The sequence below is a fragment of the Lygodium microphyllum genome, chromosome 14 (genome assembly GCF_053477565.2).
Source record: "Lygodium microphyllum isolate KBCC chromosome 14, Lygodium_microphyllum_v1.1.10, whole genome shotgun sequence".
Classification (NCBI taxonomy): Eukaryota; Viridiplantae; Streptophyta; class Polypodiopsida; order Schizaeales; family Lygodiaceae; genus Lygodium; species Lygodium microphyllum.
Window position 1 is genome coordinate 109,178,512 of NC_141148.1, and position 13,052 is coordinate 109,191,563.

The window sequence follows — 13,052 nt, forward strand, 5'->3', positions numbered from 1 at the left end:
TCTCTAACTGCCTCACAACTAACAAGAACTCCTAGAACAGCTGCCTAGCAGGCTAGCAGAACAGGGTCACTAGAGCACCCTTCTAAAACATGTCTTTTAGTACCTGGCAATGTCTTTACAGGAGGCAACAACTACTCAAACCTCCCTTAGACATACTTAACTTAAACCTTGGGACTTCATGCCTTGGACGCCGGTCCCCAACAAGAAAAGAAAAGCTCCCCAACAAGTACACAGACACATATAGCGTAAAAACACAGTACTCATAAAGAAGAGATGTCACCTGGATAGGGCCACAAGAAGCTTCCATGCAACAAAGGCTCCTTCCAAGCTCTTCTTTGAATCTGTTTAGCATAAGACTAAAACAAGAAAACATTAACTGCACCTATACTAAACAGACGCCTGGCCCTCTTGGCCTAATGAAATAAAGCATTTAAAACCTCACAAAACTAGCTTTCTTGGCCTAACGAGATCAAACAGAATAGCACCTACACATCCCTCCCTGGAACAATACAGATATACAATAATAGGCTCCTCTCCAAGGAGGAAAAAACCAGGGCTCACGGCCCTAAACTAAATGCATAAGGTTATGACCCATCCCTCCTACATAGATAGCAAGAGGCATACGCATAATATGCTGTCTAATCAACCTATGGGTCCAAGATAACAACGGTAGATTGGTCTCGGCTACTCTTTGCATCACCCATATCAACCATCATCTGCCATATATTGCATGCTCTGATAACATTTCCCACAAGCGATCGGGTCCTGTTTCATCATTGATAACGATATCCAAACTAGGACCACAATTGAAGAAAATGTCTTCTTCATAAGTGAGATTGGCCAATGAATCCACAAATTGATTCTAGTAATGGGGAATCAGCTGAAAAGACACTCACTCAAACTTCTCAAGTAGGGTCATCGCAGTTCGATGATATATACAAAGAATGGGATTTCGCACAGTGTATGTCCCATCTAGCTGATTCAGGATCAATTGGGAATCCCCTTTTACTAACAACAACCAAATACCACCTTGTTTGGAAATATGCAGTCCCATAATCAAGGTTTTATACTCTCCCATATTGTTAGTGAATCCTACCGCGAGATAAGTAGCTAACTTCATCGTAACTCTACGTCGGGGATCTCGGATTACTACTCCAACACTCCCTTTTTTATTAGGGCCCCTGGACGCTCCATCAAAATATAATGTGTATGTCCATAATGGATTTACATAGCCTGCCATCACGAACTCCTCTATTTGTAATTATGATAATCAAAGTTTAGTATATTTAGAGGGTGAACTGACGGCTCCATCCCACCTTCTTCATTGAACTCAACAGGGATACTTGTCAACAGTCGTAAGCAGTGGTGGCAAAAGACTTTGATCTCCCACACAAAGGTCCCATCTTCTTGCTCAATCACTTTGTATCCTTTGCTCCACTAGATAAGTTTCCCTTGATGGTATCTCTGCTCCAGATATGGGTGCTCCAAATAAGGAATTAACCGACCTATCAACCAGCTTTACTCTCTTTTGCAGGTCTCAGATCATCCCCAGCATGGACCTGCAATGCATTTTCCTGTATTAGCATACTTAGAAATAATAAGGTTTAATCTTATTAAGATTAACATTTTTTTAAACTTTACTCCCTGCAGATCAGCTAGTAGAGCCATAGACCTATTTTTCCCTACGCTGACAATCTTATAAGGGCCATCCCATCTAGGTTCCAGCTTTCTTGGAAACAGCTCCCTACGCGCATCATAGTATAGAAATAATTGCCCTTTTTTAAAGGTATACTTCTTCGCTTTAAGGTTGTGCAACTGCTTCATCCGATGCTTAGCTACCTCTTGGTGTAATAAGCTCTGCAACTTCAGTTCATCCAGGTGGACTATGGTCGTGAAATGTTCAAAGAGGGAATCCTCATCTCCCAAAGATTGGTTAATTGCAAACCATATGGTTGGCAACTCAATTTTGAGGGGTAACACACACTCTTCTCCATAAACTAATTTAAATGGAGTATGGTTGGTAGCTCGCTTGAACGTTGTATTGTACGCCCATACTGCCATATACAACTTCATGTCCCAGTCTCGTTTCTTCTCAGAGACTATTTTAGACAAGATACCCATAAGCTGCTTATTAGTACTTTTGACTTGCCCATTTCTTGCGGATTATAAGGGGTTGTTTTATTATGCTTGATTTGCCAAGCTTCAGTCAAGCTTTTAATCACCTTGTTCAAAAAATGGGTTCCACGGTTTGACACTAGTTCCCTCGGTGTACCAAAACGGCAGATAATCTGCTCTAAAAGGAAACTTGCAGTCTCTTTTGCATTGTCTTGCCTCATCACCTACGCTTCTAACCATTTTGTAAAATAATCAGTGGCTACGATAATGTACCTCTTTTGCGTAGTAGACGATGGGGTGATAGGACCCACAAAGTCAATGCCCCACTTCTCAAATGGAAGGATAGCCATGATAGGCGTAAGTGGGCCTTTCCTATTCTCTCTGATGTCATGTCTTTGACAGGTATCACATTTCTTAACATACTCAAAGGAATCTTGGAAGATGGACGGCCACCAATATCCAGCTCTTAAAGCTTTCTGTGCCGTCAACCGTCCCACAAAGTGCCCTCCATATGCAGAGTCATGACACTCTTCCAAGATGAAAGGAACCTCGTCAAGCATCACACATCGGCGATACATATCATCAACACCCTGCCGATATACTGTTCCCGCGATCAAGGAAAACTTCAAAGCCTGTTGTTTGATTTTCCTCTTTTATGATTTTGACAAACTAGCTCCAGTCTCTCCTATTGATAGATAATGCATCATAGCAGCATATCAAGATGGGATAGAAGCTATATCAATTTTAAACATTTCTTCAATGTCACTTCCTTTGACCAAAGCCTCTTTCGGCTCCCCGAAATCTACAAGGCATTTCACAATCCCCTGCAACCTCTATGGCTTACTCTTAATCTCATAATCGAACTTCTGAAAAGTGATTAACCACTTTGCCAAACGATCAGGCGGTTGTAGCTTGTTCATAAGCAATCTAAGCCCTTCCGCGTTTGTATAGAAAACTACCTTCTCATAGAGGATGTAGTGCCTGAATTTTTTAGTCCCAAAGACCATCGCAAGACACAACTTCTCCATGTAGATATAGTTGATCTCCGATATGCCCAATTTCCGACTAGCAAAAGCTATCGGATGATACCACTTTTCCTCCCAGATTTGGGCTAAACAACAGCTGATACTATGCATGGTGGCTGTTGAAAATATATAAAATACTTCACCTCTTTTAGGTGCTTTTAAAACCGGTGCTTTTACTAGCTCCTGTTTCACATCCTCAAAAGCTACCTTACAAGGATCGCTCCATTCAAATAGACAACTAAAGGATAATTAGTTCGTTAATGGCAACGCCCTTTCTGCCAAGGCATTTATAAACCTCCGATAGTACCCTATCGATGACAGAAAGCTATGAACCTCTTTTGAAGTGCGTGGTGGGATCATAGCAACTATAACCTTGATCTTTTCAGGGTCAATTGCTATCCCTACTAAACTGACCACATGGCCTAGCAACAGCTCATAAGGCACTCCAAAAACACACTTCTGTGGATTAAGAGCGATACAAAATTATCTGCAGCTTTCAAAGCACTTTCTTAAGATAATCAACATCCTTTCCTTGACAGTGGCTACCCCCAGGTCATCAATAAATACTTTCAACTCATCTGGGGAGATGTCACCAAAGGTCTTGTCTACTTTTCATCGCCATGATCCAGGTGCATTGCACAAACCAAAGGCCATCACATGGTATGCAAAAGTACCAAAGACAGTAATAAAAGTTGTTTTCAACTTGTCCTCTTTTGTAATTGCCATCTGGTTGTATCCCACAAAGCAATCCATAAACGAATATATTTCCCTACCCACTAATTGATCCAAAATCTGGTCAATAAATGGCAACGGGTAGTAATCCTTAACCGTCTGCTTATTCAGCTCTCTAAAATCTGGTTGTTTTTATTCTTTCTGATGACAACTGGTGAACACCATTTTGTGTGCTGCACAGGGAAGATTAAACCAGCTTTCCTTAACTTCTGTAACTCCTCAAATAGCCTGTCCCTCAATTCAAAAGGCATACGCCTTACTTTCTGACGCACAGGACGATTGCCTTGTTTTATAGGAATAGTATGAACAGCTAGGCTGGGAGGAATGCCTCTCAGCTCGTCAAGCAAAGATATTGCGGAATTCTTGAATCAAGGACACAAAGTCCTCCCTTTGTGCTGAACTGAGCATGGAACCTAATTTAATTGGCCACGAATCATTTGGCCTGCCATAGTCCAACTCAATCACATCCGCATCTCTTATCCTATCTTGCGGCTCTATCGACTCATTTAGAGTTATCTGATAAATAGCCTCTGTAGTGGACCCCTCTTTAGATTCATCACTGGATGATGTCTCACTACCAGATGGATCATCTGCTGTCTCTAATTCAGTAGAGGATAAAGGAGCTCTCTCACTCTGAGGAGACTCAAGGTAAGCATAGACTATGACTCGATTAGCACCTCTACCTAGAACCACTCGACCAGCGGGTATATCGACTTGACAGTCTGTTCGTAAGATCCAAGGCCTACCTAGCAAAACTCGATAGCTAGGACGTCCTACAAATTGGATCACCCTAAAGTCCAAGAAGCATTCTACACTTGCAACTGTAACATGAACTTTAGTAATGCAACCTTCTGGTTGTCTTAGACTATCATCAGCCATTCTAAGAAGGGTGGAGCTATCTTTTTGAATGCCTAGACCTAGCCTCTCCATCGACTCTGAACTCATGATATTGACGTAGGACCTAGTGTCTACGATGGCATGTTCCACTAATATTCCATCCACATAAGCTGGAACCCTAGGGCAATTCTTTTTAGCATGATCAAACCAATCTTCCCCTACTCGTGCTATGCCCAAAGGTTCTACAATATACTCAATATGCAGGATCTTATTAAATTACTTGCGTACTCCTAGAGATAATTTGATCAACTGTAGAAGGTTTACGTCTGGTTTAACTTCGCAAAGAGAACTTGCTAAATCAAAATCATGATAGGTAGCCAAAGCTCTCTTTTCTCGCCAAGCCATCCTTTCTTTTGGTCTCTCGACCGGTTTTGGTGCTTCTTTCTTAGCTCTTGCCTTCTTTCTTGGCACTTCCTTATCCTTCTTAGGATCGACTTTTTTATCAACAGGCCTTAGAGGTCCACCTTCCATGCTAGGATTTTGGACTTGCATCCCCTTATCCCCTTGCTTAGGGTTTCCCTCGATCGGTTTTTCCTTATCTTTATCACCCTCTTTAGCCTTTTGGCCTCTTGTCACGGCTCTTAGGTTAGAGGTTTCAACGTCATTGACACGTACAGCCTCGATAAGGCTGACTCCATTGCCTTGTGGCAACTCTTCTATAGTGGTCTTTCCCCTTTGCAATATTTGTCTTGGTACATCATTTTGCTGCAGGTTATTACCTTGCGCTCTATGATTAACAGGACCTGGCTGTTTACTCCCTTGTTGGAGAGAACTAATCTTACTCTAACAAGTAGCAGATAAGTGGCCCGACTTCCCACAAATATCACATTTAACATTTGGACAGCTTCTAGGGAAATGTTGTCCGCCACACCACTTACAGCCGAATCTTGAGGGTCCACCCTCTTCAGGGCATCGACTCCCTATCAGATTCTGCTGCTTCTTCAGGAAATTGACGTCAACAGCTATTTGCCGACATTGTTCGGAAATCATGTTGGTATAATGCTTTATCGTATCCTTAACTTCTCCAAGGACATTAGATGCACTCGACTCATAGCCTTGATCGTCTATCCGTCGTTCCATTGGCCTAATAATTTGATTGGGCATTGGTTGTTGACTCACAGGAACAACATTAGGGTTCAAAACTTGGCCTCCAACATTTGGTGGAGCCAACTGACTTGCCATAGGCATAGTCACATTGGGAGGAGCTGATAGCAAAGGTACATTTTGAACCATGCTTCCTCTCCCATTAGGGTTATTCATAGGCATCCCTTCACTTCCATTTGTCAATGGTAGATTACCTCTAGGTACTAAACCCGCATTAAGGTTTATTCGAGAGGAGTAGGCCGTTTGTAATCGTGCTTCTACTCCTTCTGCCCGCGTAATGGCAGTATCTATATCAACCAAAGCCACATTGCTCAATTGTACTTGAATATTGAAATTCAATCCATGCAAAAAGTATTGCAATTGGGCAGTCGGCAGGATGGGAATGTAAGTTTGTAACTTACGAAACACTTCCTTAAGCTTCTTGGCATAGGCTTTCACATTCTCATGGGGGTCTTGGCGTGTTACATTCAAGACACGCAACTAGTATTGGCCACCTCTTTTAGGGGCATATTCTCCTCGGAAAGCTGCATAAAATTGATTGATTGTGGTTCTGGTTCCAGACTCTATGCTATGATACCATACCATAGCCCTTCTTTTAGGGGCATATTCTCCTCGGAAAGCTGCATAAAATTGATTGATTGTGGTTCTGGTTCCAGACTCTATGCTATGATACCATACCATAGCCCTTCCTTTTAACGTCATATTAAAGAACATCATAAGATGTCCCTCATCTTGGATGCGATAATTAAACATTAGTCTCTAGAATTCACAAATGTGAAACTCCGCATCCTCTTCAACTAACCCATTGAAAATGGGCAAAGGAACTCCTAAAGCTGGCAAATCCGGCGTCCCTCTGCAGGAATTGCAATGGGTTGTGCGATGGCGACAATCAGATTAACAGTAGGAGCTTGAACTGATGGACTCACACCCCCACTTGAAGTGGGTTGACTTCGTGGAATAGTGGAAGAACTTGCGCTTCCCCCTACACCTAAAGGACTATGTGGAGCAGTTGGGTTATTAAGACCACTGCCTCTTATACGTATCGGGCTACTCCTTTGAGGAAAATAATGACTTACGATCTCTAACCGCTGTCTAGCCCTCTCAACACATTCTGCTTTTTGTATTTCGGCTTGACGGTCCTTGTCAAATGACATAAACCGACTTCTTTTTAGTCCCTAGAAACCCTAGATTCGAGAACCACCACTTATAGGCAGCTCCCGACAGACACACCACTGATGGGACCTAAAATGGGCCGGCACTGGCTATGGCACTAGCCGGACCTCATGCTCATGACAGACAAACACCCTCACGGCCTCGCGGACCAGGAGCGTCTATCTACTGCTAAAGGACAAAATGTCCTAAAGCCTAGTCTTTGCGTTTATAGTTTATAGTCCAACGTTTTCCTTTTTTATAAACTCCATAGGGGGAGAAACCACACACATTGGCAATGCCACGATCAGATACATGGAGGCAACCTCTCAGTAGAAACACCGCGGCCCCACTGCAGCTCTCCTACATTGCAGGGATTAGCCCCTTGATGCGCTGCTCAACATATAAAACAAACGAACATAAACTCCTCTCTTTTATATTTCTCATATTTCCAGGAGATATACCATGTGTCCTTACTTAACAATCCCTTTAGGAAACCGACCCTCTATCCTACGGCAAGGGATAACCTCACACTCTCAATCGTGGGTCAAATTCCTAAGAAAACAATTGCTATGCAATCCAGGAGATTTTCCTTTGACATCATGAACCATGCATAGTGCATAATGCGAATGGTTTAGTGCACAAACAAAAGAAAATCAGCATTGTGCATCGTGCAAAACCAATCTTTCCATGATTTCCATGCTAGTGTTTATGTACTGAAACGAGGAGAGACACTGAGTCTTACGCTCATACCGCCTTTCTCTTTATTTTAAAACAACGTCCTATAGGCATGATGCAACACATAAAATATATTTAAGACTATACTTTGACGTTCAACCTCCCCTCTCACCCTACCGTTTAATGTTTTGCAATCGTCGATAGGTGAAAGAGTCGTTTTATGTGTATTTCTTTATAAAGAAAGTGATAAATATGCATGAAAACATAGAAATGAGGGTAAACCGATGCCAACCTTGTGCTCTACCTTCATCATACATTACACAAATACACATGTAATTTTTTGGAATTTTCCTTTTACCGTTTCCTAATTTTCTTCCATTTAAAACCCATTTTCCACCATTTTTTTATATTTTTCCTCTATTTTCTTAAATAAAAATGACTAGAAATTAAGATTTATTGTGGGTTATGTCCCTTAGGTTCCTTGGCGGCAAAAATTCAGGTTTTATTGGCATTATCTCTCATATTTTCCATTTATTTTGCAAAAAATCCCATTTTTACCCCTTAAACGTGTGTTTTACGGGCTTTATGACATTAATTTCAGCCATATCACTTATGATTTTCTGGTTTTCAAAGCATAAAATGATAAAACTCATAGAAAACAACAACATAACGCATATTCAGTCCATGGGAACAATATTTCATCAACCAAATGGCATAAAAACTCATTTTTTCTTCATAAAAATTGAATTACCGCTTAGGCTCCATGTCTCGAGATCTCATTTTTGGTGCGAGACTGTAGATCAGCCCACATTCAATGTCCAACATCTTCACAATTAGCAATATTCATGTCTTCATCGATCCGGAAGCAATCCGGTCTCAACCGGACAAGCTTTCCTTCACCATTCTTCATTTTCCTCTTGCACACAAGAATAGCCCCTTAAGGGAGAGAGAGGGAGGAGAGAGAAAGACTAGAATTGGCTCTTCTCATTCAGGCCACCATTGGACGGGTGAAGACAAGCGATATGATCAGCAGAGAGAGGGAAGATCGGGGGTAATGTCGATTGGGTGGGTTACTTGTAGGCTGGAATCATGATCCATCTCCATGAAGCACAAATTTCGGCGCCTGGCTGCCACGCTTCTTCATGCCATCCCTCTTCATTCTCTCTCCACATTTTGTTGCTAAGTTTCATGTTGCATAAAATTGTTGGACTCCCAAAGGTCACTAGTCATTTGGCCCAAAGTTTGTCCACCTCTTAATATCTTGACATGTTTCTTGGCCATTTCCCCGTCCGGGCTCCGATTTGTGTGTTGTAAATTTCTGCGTGTTCGGCTTTATATCCCGCATTGAGTGGCAACTCTTGACAACCCGCACGATAGTCTAAAAAATTATCAAAAATTCACAAGTGTCGCTTGGGCGCCTTTTAAAAGTCGTATTTCACTTGGTGCTTAAAATCGTCCTAGCTAGAGCCGCCGCCTTCGACGTTGAATATTTTCCCCCTAAATTCTGGATTTTTTTGGCAATTTTTAGGCACATCCTGAGCTCAAAACTCCACTCTCAGAATGAGTTCTTCCAAACTCAATCACAATTTTGAAAGCTTTACCTCAACAAGTCATGGGCATTTGAATCCCCAAGAATTGGTGATTCAGCCCTCTTTTGCTAAGGGCAACATGGATAGTTGCTCTTTCTATCTTTGCCTACAATGTAGAGTCTTCATCTTCTTCAATTCCTTGTGTATTACACTAGCAACTTTCCCTTTTCCTCTAGCTACAGTAGACTAGTTTTTGCCATGAAAATTCCATTGGAAAAATGTATGATTAAGCTTTGAGCATTGCCTCTTGAAGAAGCCCAGCTCATTGCAATGGTAGTATCTTTGCACATCATTTTTGCATCTATTGGCACAAAAATCTTGACTACATTTGCCTTGGCCTTCTTCCTTTGGTTGGTTTGGTATTGGCCTTGGGCTCTTTCAATGAAGTTGTATGGCCCTCTATTTGGAGAACCCTATTCCCAAAATTTTCACTTCTAGGCTTTTACTGAAGCTCTTGGATAATTATCTAGCTTGGATTAATGCATTTTGAAGGTTAGACAAATGCATTCCCGTCAGGGGGGATCCAATAAAGAGTTCAATCCATGGCAAAACTTCATGTTAGGAGATATCTATGGGTGGTGCATCTTTTAGAAGTGACACAAAGTTGAAGTAACAAGCTTACAATAGCTATCATAAGGTGAAGAATTTGTTCATCTTCATGGTCTAGTAAGTTGATGGAAGGTTTATCCCACATTTAGCTTCCTTCAATTGATCTTAATAGGTGATAGCTAACCTAGAAATTCCATGGTCTTTATACCATATTTTCCACCATAGGTGGGCTTCTCCAATCAACATTAACTTGGCTATCATGGCCTCTATGGAAGTGGTAGTTTCTATAGCAACAAAGTAGTCTTCCATTGACTCAATCCATATCTCTACATCAGATTTCCATATCCTTTCCTTTGCCATATCAAACTCAAGTTATTTGATTTATTTTAGAAGGAACTTCTTCTCTTACACTTCAACAAGGCTAAGAGTAGGCATAGTATCCTAGGATTTAGAAAAAATTTACATGATCAAATTCATGTAGAGCATGTTGAATTTCATCTCCTATTTAATGTTCAAGGTACAATAGTTTAATAAGTTGGTGCTTAGGAACATGATCTTACTACAATGAGTACACAATTTTGACAAGAGAAAGAATCTTTTCATTATTGGTGGCCATGATAACACTAGGCAAGTTTATTATGTCAAATATATAAAAATATTTATGTATATCTTATAGAAAATAGACCATTTTTAAGTTTCGGATTCCAATATAGCTAAGATATTATATTTCTCATATAGAGATCTAGAGATGGTAGTCAGATACATCAATAGTATAATAGGTTGGGGATTTTCCATGGATATCTATAAGTTAGTACTTTAAGCCAAGATCAAGGAGACCTTCTACGTGATAGCGCCAACAATGACTAGAGCAACTCTGCATGACCACTCTATCAGCTCGGATCACCTTCGTCACCTCATCATAAATGTATTATCTAGACGGATCTACGGACTGCTTGTGAAAAATGTGCAAAATATGAAAGGATTCACAACCTTCAAGTTCTCCATCCACTATATTCTCTTCAAGTTAGTGAGGATGTAGAAAGATGATTAGCATCAATGTAGCAAAATTTTACATCCTAAACCCATCCTCTTTCTTGATACAGTATTGAAGGATCGTATAAGTAGTCCAAGACGCGAATAACTTCTCTTCTCCAACATAAGTCATAGAGATGCATCACTAATGTCTACATAGCTTGCAATATTCGAAAGAATTCCCAAGCTTACTCATTCTATCAAAGATTTCTTTCACATTAGCACTGAAAAAACCTTCAAAATTCTAACTTATATGATCAATTGCTTTCATATATTTCACAAGCATATCTACCTTTCTTTATGTTTTGATACCATGTCTGATGTGCATGACTAAAGACCCCTCAATGCCACAAATTTTGGTGGTCCATCAAGTGATATTTCTTATTGATACCATCCAAAACTCTTTGGAATATCACTTCGGTTCGCTTGGGTCCACCTCACATGGGGAAGATTGTGGCCATTTCCACAAGGATCAACTTGAATCTATGTCTCTACATAAACCAAGGTCACCTAATGGTCTTCTAACTTTGATCTTTGGGTGTCTGCTTTATAGAAAAAGCTTGAACCAAAGTGGACCTATAAGGCATTTGGTTTAAATAGAGTGAGAAACAAGGAGGACTATAGCACGTCAATCCCTCTACTTGTAGCCAATAGTCACACTTAAGTCCCCTAAAACAACATAAAGTTACGGTCCTACTTGAAAGGTGAGAAGGATCAAAGCTTTCACGAGAGATCTACGAAAGGAGAGAGAGAGAGAGAGAGAGAGAGAGAGAGAGAGAGAGAGAGAGAGAGAGAGAGAGAGAGAGAGGGAGAGTCACAATGTGGGAACTCCAACAGTCACAATGTGTGACTGGCCTTCCCTTTATTCATCTTTCACTAAAAGAATAAAAAATAAAGTGACGATGACAAGCATTCGCAGCTTGCAGTGTGGAGGCACGGGTATTGTTAGTGTAGTAATACACAGGTAGCTAGGTGAAGGCACCTTTACCTCCAACAACCTCCCACTTAATAGATTGCCCTATAGTGGCTTTGATTTTTCAGGTTGTAGAGGAGGTATGGATGGGAAAGCCTCACTCTTATGTGCATTTATATGTCTTTGGATATGAGGCATTCTGCCATGTGCCCAAGGACAAGCGTAACAAGCTGGATCCTAAGAGTGTTAAATGCATATTCCTTGGTTATGGAGATACAAGAGAGATGGGTTACCGCCTATGGGATCCGTAGGCATGGAAAGTCATCTATAGCCATGATGTAGTCTTCCATGAAGACAAGATGCATAGGCAATCTGAGAGAGTCATGGAGATATGCAAGGTTATATTTCAGGAGAAGCCACGAGCTCTCAAACAAGGAGTTGGACAGCATGCAACAGTAGCAAATGCTCATGGCCAAGGTGTTGGACCGAATGTTGAGCATGAAACAAAGATTACATTGCGGCGTTCTACTAGAGATGGATGCCCACCTAACAAATTTGAGCCCTCCATGCACTATGTCTTGGTTATTATAGATATAGGAGAGCCTCTCACCTATGATGAGGCTATGCGCAGGGGTGGCAGTCACTCCTAGGAAAGGGCTATGCAGTCTGAGATAGACCCCTTGCATAAGAATGATACTTGGGATTTGATTTCCTTGCCTAGTGGCAAGAAGGCTCTGCCATGCAAATGGGTGTACAAGTTGAAAAGTACCCCTGGAGACCCCAAGTCGGCTTATAAGGCAAGACTTGTTGCTAAGGGTTTTAAAAATGAGCATGGAGTTGACTTTGATGATGTTTTTTCTCCTGTGGTTAAGATAACCACCCTTCACTTGTTTTTGGCCTTAGCTGTGCAACTTGACTTGGACTTATATCAGATGGATGTCAAGACAACATTTTTACATGGAGATTTGCATGATGAGATTTACATGGAGCAACCTAATGGTTTTGTAGGGCCTGGCAGGAAGCACCTAGTGTACAGGTTAAAGAAAAGTCTTTATGGCTTGAAGCAGGCACCTAGGGAATGGTACCATAAGTTTGATGCTTTTATATAGTTACAAGGCTACAACCATAGTGAGTGCTATGGATCCGTGCTTGTACACGAAGAAAGCCCATGATGGATCTTTTCTTATTTTGGCACTCTATGTGGATGACATGCTATTAGCACGAAAAGCTCATGATGAGCTAGATGCTTTTAAGGATTATCTCAAGAAG